The sequence below is a fragment of the Cervus elaphus genome, chromosome 18 (genome assembly GCF_910594005.1).
Source record: "Cervus elaphus chromosome 18, mCerEla1.1, whole genome shotgun sequence".
Classification (NCBI taxonomy): Eukaryota; Metazoa; Chordata; class Mammalia; order Artiodactyla; family Cervidae; genus Cervus; species Cervus elaphus.
The window spans coordinates 19,508,863-19,517,752 of NC_057832.1; the positions used below are offsets into that span (position 1 = coordinate 19,508,863).

At 46.9% G+C, this 8,890-nt stretch overlaps 2 pseudogenes; one reads left to right on the forward strand and one right to left on the reverse strand.

The window, feature by feature from the left end:
- The first annotated feature begins 4,917 nt into the window (after positions 1-4,917).
- On the forward strand, positions 4,918-6,099 carry LOC122674132 (annotated as a pseudogene).
- Positions 6,100-6,905: 806 nt separating this feature from the next.
- Positions 6,906-8,658, reverse strand: LOC122674675 (annotated as a pseudogene).
- Positions 8,659-8,890: the final 232 nt, after the last annotated feature.

The following is an 8,890-nucleotide window of genomic DNA, read 5'->3' on the forward strand; positions in this document are numbered from 1 at the left end:
TGTAAAAAAAAAAAAAAAAGAAAGTGAACATCTGGATTCTACTCTCAGACACTCTCAGAATTCCCACACAAAAATTTCCACAAGAACATAGCAATCAGGGAAGTAAATAAAAGTCAGACCTTGCCTGATTTCTTCCTATCCTGGGCAGCTACAGCAATCTAGATTTCATGAATTTTTGTTTTTATCTGGGCATGGGTTAAGGGGTGTGGTAGCATTTTTTAATTTTAAATTATGGGATCTGAATAACTTTTCCTCTGTTGTGGCATTTTATCAAAAAATGGCAATTTCCAAAGGCCAAATTTCTTGATATAGTCTGCTCTAACTCTCGTCTATAATTTTCACTCTAAACCAATACTTTCCCTATTGATTCAGCTAATTGTTTAAAGATGCTACAGACATTCTTAAAAATGTAGACTTTCACGAAAGCCCTGACTGCTACAAAAACTCACAGAATAAACCTAGACAAGTCAGACAATCTTCCTAGGCCACAGTATCCCTGTCTAGAAAGTGACGATCTTGGGACTTCCCTGATCCTGTGGTTAAAATGCCACACTTCCAAAGCAGGGGGCACAGGTTTGATCCCTGGTTGGGGAACTAAGATCCCACATGCTGCATGGTGCACACCCAAAAAAGAAAGTGGGGATCTTGAAATACATTGGCATTTGCCAAATGACATATCACAGAATACCTGTCCTAAGAGATGCCCCAAGCAAAAGAAATTCCAGGTCAAATAAATAGGAGAAAAGCTACAAACAGTTGCTCCCGTTTAGAGACTAATGATGCATTAACAATGGATAATGTGCTTGCAAATTAAAGCCTCAGCAAAGTCTAGCAGTAAAAAGATCTATTTAACTGTGTTTAATTTTGAATTTCCCAAACCTGTTTGACTCTAAAACCATTTCCCTGAAAAAGTATCTACAAACATCCCATGGAAGCAATATCTATTTATTTACTCATAAAACTACTTATTGAGCATCTAGTATGTGCTAGACAGCACACTGGGTATTGAGAATACAAAAATAAACATCATCCCTGTTCCCCTGGAGTCTAGAGTTTAGTTGAGAGAACAGACAATAAATATGCAAAAAATAAACAAACATGGTTTTGTGTCAAGAAGAGTACTAAGAAGGAAATAGTTTTTTAAACGTAAAATAAAGAAAAATGGAGCATATTTAAATGGAATAGTGAGAAAAAGCCACTTTGGCCTCTCTGATATCATTAAATATTATTAGCATCATTTAAGAAACTCTCTGAAGAATGAGAAGGAGACTGCATGTGAAGAGCATGAAGCATCTGTGAAAATCCCAGGGTGTGAAACTGCTTAACAAGTTCAGAGAATCAAAAGGCCAGTGAGATTGAGGAGAAGGCCTGACTTCAGGACTGGAGAGACTGGGCATGCGGGGCTTCCTGGTCACAGAACAGAGCTTAGAGTTTATCCTAAGCACAATGGGAAGGCGTTTCAACTGGGAAGTCACCTGACAAAATTTCATTTTGTTTTTTAAAATATGAAAAAATCTGCCTGTGATGCAGATCATCAGGGTTCGATCTCTGGGTCAGGAAGATCCTCTGGAGAAGGGAATGGCAATCCACTCCAGTATTCTTGCCTGGAGAATTCCATGAACACAGAAGCCTCGCAGGCTACATACAGTTTGTAGGGTCGCAAAGAGTCGGACACAACTGAGCGACTAACAAACAAAACAAAAAAACATATATATATATATATATATATTTTTTTTTTAATTTATTTGACTGCACCAGGTCTTAGTTGCAGCACTCAGGATCTTCAATCTTGGTTGCAACACATGGTATCTTTAGTTGCAGCATGCAGGATCTTTTCATTGTGGCAATGTGGGATCTAGTTCCCTAACCAGGGATCAAACCTGGGTCCCCTGCATTGGGAGCACAGAATCTTAACCACTGGACCACCAGAGAAGTCCCAAAACTTGTTGGTTTTTTGTTTTCTAAGTTCATTCTGGCTATCCTGTGAAGAAGAGTTTTAAGAGCTAGAAGAATACTTAGGAAGAACTCAAAGAAGCTGTATTGGTTTTCAAGTGCTGCTAGAATAACTATCATGGACTCAGTGGGTGAAACAATACAAATTTACTATTCTACAGCTCTGCAGGTCTGATGTCTGACGTGTCTCACTAAGCTACACTCAGCAGGACTGCATTCTTTTCTGGAGGCTCAAGGGGAGAATCAGTTTCTTACCCACTTAGGTTGTTGGCAGAATTCAGCTCCCTGTGGCTGTAGAGCTGTCCCTGCTCTCCTGTCCCTGTAAGCTCAGGCATTCTCTGCGTCTAGAAGCCACACACACTCCTTGGTTTGTGGCCCCCTTTCTCTGTCTTCAAAGTCAGCAGTGGTGGGTTGAGTCTTTCTCATTCTTCAAATCTCCTCCTTTTTCTTCCATCACATCTCTCTGACTCAGCCAAGAAATATTCTTTGCCTTTAAGGACACATGTGATTAGGGTGGGCCCATCCAGATAATCCAGGAAACGTAAACATCTGAAGATCTGTAACCTTAATTACATTGGCAAAGTCTCTTTTGCCATGTGTGGTAACATATTCACAGATTCTGGGCACTAACGCAGCACATCTTTGGGGAGATAGGAGGAGAAGTATTAAACAGCTCTCACGTGGTAGCAGTTCCACGTGAGAAACAAGATAAATTACATCAGTGTGGTGGCACTGGGAAAAGGTAGGCAGATTTAAGGCATATTTTAGACTCAGAATTAGTAGACTTGGTGGTGCTGTGTTATTTAGGTGGAGGTACTCAGTAGTAAAGAGGAGGGACTCAGTGATAAAGAATCCACCTGCCAATACTCCTGCATTGGGTTCGATCCCTGGGTCAGGAAGATCCCCTGAAGTAGGAAATGACAACCCACTCCAGTATCTTGCCTGGGAAATACCATGCACAGAGGAGCCTGGTGGGCTAGAGTCCACAGGGTCGCAAAGAGTCAGACATGACTGAGTGACTGAGCATGCATGCATCAGTTCAGTTCAGTCGCTCAGTCATACCCGACTCTTTGTGACCCCATGAATCGCAGCACGCCAGGCCTCCCTGTCCATCACCAACTCCCGGAGTTTACTCAAACTCATGTCCATCAAGTCAGCGATGCCATCCAGCCATCTCATCCTGTCGTCCCCTTCTCCTCCTGCCCGCAATCCCTCCCAGCATCAGGGGCTTTTCAAATGAGTCAGTTCTTCACATCATGTGGCCAAAGTATTGGGAGTTTCAGCTTCAACATCAGTCCTTCCAATGAATATTCAGGACTGATTTCCTTCAGGATGGACTGGTTGGATCTCCTTGCAGTCCAAAGGACTCTCAAGAGTCTTCTCTAACACCACAGTTAAAAAGCATCAATTCTTCAGCAGTCAGCTTTCTTTATAGTCCAACTCTCACATCCATACATGACCACTGGAAAAACCATAGCTTTTACTAGATGGACCTTTGTTGGCAAAGTAATGTCTCTGCCTTTTAATATGCTGGGTTGGTCCTAACTTTCCTTCCAAGGAGCAACATCTTTTAATTTTATGGCTGCAGTCACCATCTGCAGTGATTTTAGAGCCCCCAAAAATAGTCTGTCACTGTTTCCATTGTTTCCCCATCTATTTGCCACGAAGTGATGGGACCAGATGCCATGATCTTAGTTTACTGAATGTTGAGTTTTAAACCAACTTTTTCACTCTCCTCTTTCACTTTCAGCAAGAGGCTCTTTAGTTCTTCTTCTCTTTAGCACTTTAAAAAAAGACTAAAAATCTCTCTTCTAGTCAGGGGTCATGAAGTCTGAATTTTTATAATTATATGTATTCTTATTGTCTTGAGGAAAGAATGACTTGTTTGTGACTCATCACATTCTTCAAAGTGAGGAAACTCTTAGCATGCTAGTTATCTATTCCTGTGTAAAAAAAAATTGGCCCAAAATTTAGCAACTTACAACAATATAGTTTCTGTGGGTCAGAAATACAGACGTATATTAGCTTGGTCCTCTGCTTCATGATCTCTCATGTGGCTATAACCAAGATGTTGGTTAGGGCTGGGGTCTCAACCGAAAGCTCAATGGGGGAAGGATTCGGTTTCAAGCTTATTTACGTGGTTATTGGCATGAATAACTGTTGCAGTACGGAGGGCCTCCATTACTTACTGACTGTTGACTAGAAGCAACCCCCAGTTCCTGGCCACGTGGGCCTCTTCACCGCTGCAATTTATTTAATCAAAGCTGCCAAGAGAGAGAAAGTCTGCCAGGAATTCACAATCTTTTCTAGCTTAATCACAGAAACAACACCCCCTCAAAACTGCCATATTCTATGATTTAGAAACAAAGGGAGAGAAACACCTGGAAGCAGGGATCACTACAGTCCATCATAGAGACAAATGGACCACACTTGGGAATGGAAGAAACTAAAGGGAAAAAAAAAGAAAAAGTGAAAAAGGTAAACTTCATCTTCTCAGTTTTTTTAGGACAGCAGTTCTAAACAGTATCCCTCAGCCAGTAAACTGCTCCCAGGAGAGGTGATTAGGAAACTAGTCAAGAGGTAGAAATCCAAGAAGGACTGCAAGTCAGTTTGGCAATAACTTCTAAAGATTATAGCAGAGGACAAAAAAAAAAAAAAAAAGATTAAGATAAGTTATTTTAAAGTATTTTAATTCAAAATTAGAAAAAGAAGACTTTAGCAGAATTGGAACAAAAATATAAGAAGAAAAGGACAACATATTTTGGAAAACAGACTAGTCAATTCTCAGCAGTAACAGTGAAAAATGTAAGCAATTGCTAATGGGCATTTCCTAAAAATAGAATGCTTCCAAATTCTGTCATCTTGTACGTTATCCTCCACATTGACTCTTCTTAATCTGAAATGAGATTTATTGCATTTCATGCAGTTTGAAGTCCATGCAGCAAAGGAGACTGTCACAAATTTCAATGCATTTAAAAATAAAGTAGTTGGCCGAGACCAGCCAGCCGGGCGGGCGGGGAGGAGGAGGAGCTGGGGCAGGCTGGCGGGCGGCAGGGTGTGGTGGTGGCATGGTGGAGCCGAGTGGGGCCAAGACGAGGCCCCCCATTCAGGTCACCATCAAGACCCCCAAGGACAAGGAGGAAATTGTGATCTGCGACCGAGCCTCGGTCAAAGAGTTTAAAGAGGAAATCTCCCGGAGATTTAAGGCACAGCAGATCAGCTGGTCCTGATCTTCGCAGGCAAGATCCTCAAGGATGGGGACACACTGAACCAGCATGGGATCAAGGATGGGCTCACTGTTCATCTGGTCATCAAGACCCCTCAGAAGGCTCAAGATCCAGCGACTGCCACTGCTTCTTCCCCTTCCACCCCAGACCCAGCCTCAGCCCCCTCCACCACCCCTGCTTCACCTGCCACGGCTGCCCAGCCCTCCACTTCTGGAAGTGCCACTTCAGACACAGGCATGGAAGCCGAAGGAGCAGTGGAGGGGGTGCCTCCCCAGTCCCTGGGGAGGGACCTCCCAGTGCCATTGCATCCATACTCTCTGGCTTTGGGCTTGGGCAGCCTGGGCTTGGGCTCCGCCAACTTGATGGAGCTGCAGCAGCAGATGCAGAGGCACCTGATGTCCAATCCTGAGATGCTGTCACAGATCATGGAGAACCCCCTGGTCCAGAACATGATGTCTAACCCTGGCCTGATGCACCACATGATCATGGCCAACCCCCAGATGCAGCAGCTGATGGAGCAGAACCCTGAGATCAGTCACATGCTCAACAACCCTGAGCTCATGAGGCAGACAATGGAGCTTGCTCGAAATCCAACCATGATGCAGGAGATGATACGGAACCAGGACCGGGCTCTAAGCAACCTGGAGAGCATCCCTGGAGGGTATAACGCCCTCCGCCGCATGTACACGGACATCCAGGAGCCCATGTTTAGGCTGCCAGGGAGCAGGTGGGGCCAGGGGTGGGCTGGTGGGAGGGCAGTCTGAACTCGGGATCACCCACCCCAGACCCAGGCAAGCCTGAGGCGCTCTCCGCTCCTCTTTCCTTCCCTAGTGCCCTGAGGGTAGGTCTTGGCTTGAAGGTGGTTTTCATGGCATAGCCAGGGCATAGCCAGGGATGGTCCATCTCGGCGTGGGACTGAAGCACTAGGGCAGAAGATAGCAGAGGTCCCTAGGGAGTGGGGGCAGTGTAGTATCCAAGGGCTTTGACGTTGTTCTGACAGACTTCTTGCACCGAGGGCTCAAAGGTTGTGGGGCAGGCCTGAGGTCAAAGAGCCCACCCCTCCACAGCGCAACTCAAGTGTGCTCCACAGATCACCTGCGTCAGAAGCACCTGGGGTGCTTGTCAATCGTGAGATTCCTGGTTCCTACCTTTGAGATACTTATTGAATCAATCTCTGGAATTAAGCCTTCGGAATATGTGCTTTCAAAAATGCTTTGTGAATTTTTTCCAAATATACAAAAAGTATAGCATTCTCTCATATTAAAGTTTAATTTACACTAAAATAAATAAATAAAAATAAAGTAGTTAAAAATGAGGGGCATGCGGGAGAGGGAAAATGCACAAAGTTCTAGTCTCCTTGGGTCCCTGGAAGAGAAGGGTTTGGGAATGAAACCATCCACTCTTCATGGCAAATGAGTCTCTTAAATGCAAGGAACGTTCCCACCGCCTCTGAATGCAAACCCACAGCGCTCTGGGGCAGGAGCAGGGACCCAGGGAGAGGAGCACTAGTGGAAAGGAAGCTACACACATCACCTAATTTTACCTGAGGGCAGAACAAGGGAGTGAATCCTGAGGCAACAGCTGTTCTAAGAGTCAGGAGATTACCCACAGCCCCGAGGAGATCTACTCCTAAAAGAAGTGGCGGTAAGAACCAAAAAAAGAAAAATAAAAGAAATATTTCTTCAGCCACACTCTTTGAGAAAATGTCAATAATATGCTATTCAATATTTTCATATCACAGCATTGGACACACAGCTCAACACAGTGAAATATTGATTGCCTGGAGGAAAAAAAAAAGGAAAAAAGGAAATAAAAAATATTACATTTTCCATCCTTCTGTTGGAAAATCTTGGCCCCCAAACACAGAACCTAGTACACCAGAGACCTAGCCCACAGGAGGTGCTGAGGTCCACAGGGTCCTGCGGGGAGGGAGGCAGTGCCCACCACCTGGCACGAAATTGTGTTGGGTGTCCTCGGCCTTGCCAGCTCAGGCCCTCCGTCATGGGTCACCCGGGGGCTCTGCCTGTCAGAGCGCTGGATGGCTGACTGGATGAACACCAGCTCCGTGAGTTCCTGGCCAGGAGGCATGGTGACTCGTTGGATCTGGTAGAGCTGCTGCGAGGGGTGGGGAGAGAGAGTGAGGTCACCCTGGGGAGAGAGGCATGCAGCTTCCTCTAGGCCTTCGAGTTGGCTGGGGCCCCAGATAACCCAACCAACACTCACTGCAAGGCGACGGCGGGAGGAGGGGAAGTGGAGCTCTGCTGGGGCCAGGAGCAAGGGACACAGGAGGCAACTGCGGTGTGCGTGGTGAGCAGGGAAGAGGTGCGGGGAAGTGGCATTTCCAGGTCCCTGGAACTTCCTGGCTTCCGCTTCTCTGGACGCTGTGTCTCCAGTTGGCTCTGGGCTTCGAGCTTGCTGTACCTGTTCCTCTGTCCATCCGTGGACTAGCTGATCTGTTGCTCTTGCTGGCCCGCCCTCTGCATGATCTGTGAGCATTGGTGGCACGCATCTGGGTCTGTCCCTGCACCACGTGGGGTGCCTAAGGGCCCCCTACAGGCTGGGCTACGCGAGTACACCACAGCTGGCCGCTGTGCGGGGCCACCGGGCCCTGCTGGATCTTGCCTGTGTTCGGGATGCAGCACCTTCATGGTCCATTCAGTGCCACTCTGGGCCTGCTGGGCTTGACCATGCGACAGTCTGCACCTGCTGACCTTCTTCAGCTTGCATGGTCACAGGTGTGGTCTGGCCCTGCTGAGGCTGTGCAACGATGATCGGCCCAGGCTTGATAGTGGCTGTGGAGCGGATGGGCTGCTGGCCTTGCTGCTGCCCCGGACTTGATCGGCAGTGGGCTGCTGAGCCCACCTGAAGCAGTCCCGGACGGGCCGGCAGGAGTCACATACTAGTGCACCTCCTCCTGACGCTTTGCTGGTTTCCACTCATGTCTCGGAACAACATCAATGAGAAAGTCAAGCTCATCACACTGTGTAATTGCCATGGCAATGTCACGCCTCTGAAGAGTCTGGCGCTGGTTCTCCTCTGTGTGGATCCAGGCCCCAAGAGTCAACTCTGTGATAAAAATCTGGGCTTCCTTGGCAAACAACATAGGGGCTTCTGCACTGATCATCTTCACATCGCCGGCCAGTTTCATAATCTTCTTAATACGAGTCAGTGGGAGTTTCTGTACTCAGAAATCTTTCACGGTTAAATTCCAGATTTCTCCCGTGACACGAGGCCAGGAGGAATACAGAGTTTGCTGGGCACCACTGCTGCTAGCACCACCAAATCCTCCTCCTGTGGACACTGTGACAAACGCCTCGACTGGGAATTCCAGGGACCAGCAGGAGCCACCTCAGCACTTGGGCAGCAGGGCACTGCAGAGGGCGGGGCACCACAGCGGCAAGGGGGGGTGGGAAGCGGCATCACCGAGAAGCAGAACCGAGAGCGCAAGAAGCGGGGCTACAGACAAGGCGCCGGCCATGCCCTCTGCACCACGTCCCCCCTTTACCCTCCCCCTCCCTTGGCGCCTTCCACAGTGATTCTTTTAAGTTGAAATATGGGTAAGGACCACTTTGCTGGCCTTCTCAAGAGGCATCTGTGACCATGATCGTATGACTATGATCATATGATCATACTATGACTTCCTTTCTTTAACTATAGGCTTATTTAAGTGCTGCTTTATTGCATGAAAATCCTTATATAATTTCATTTTT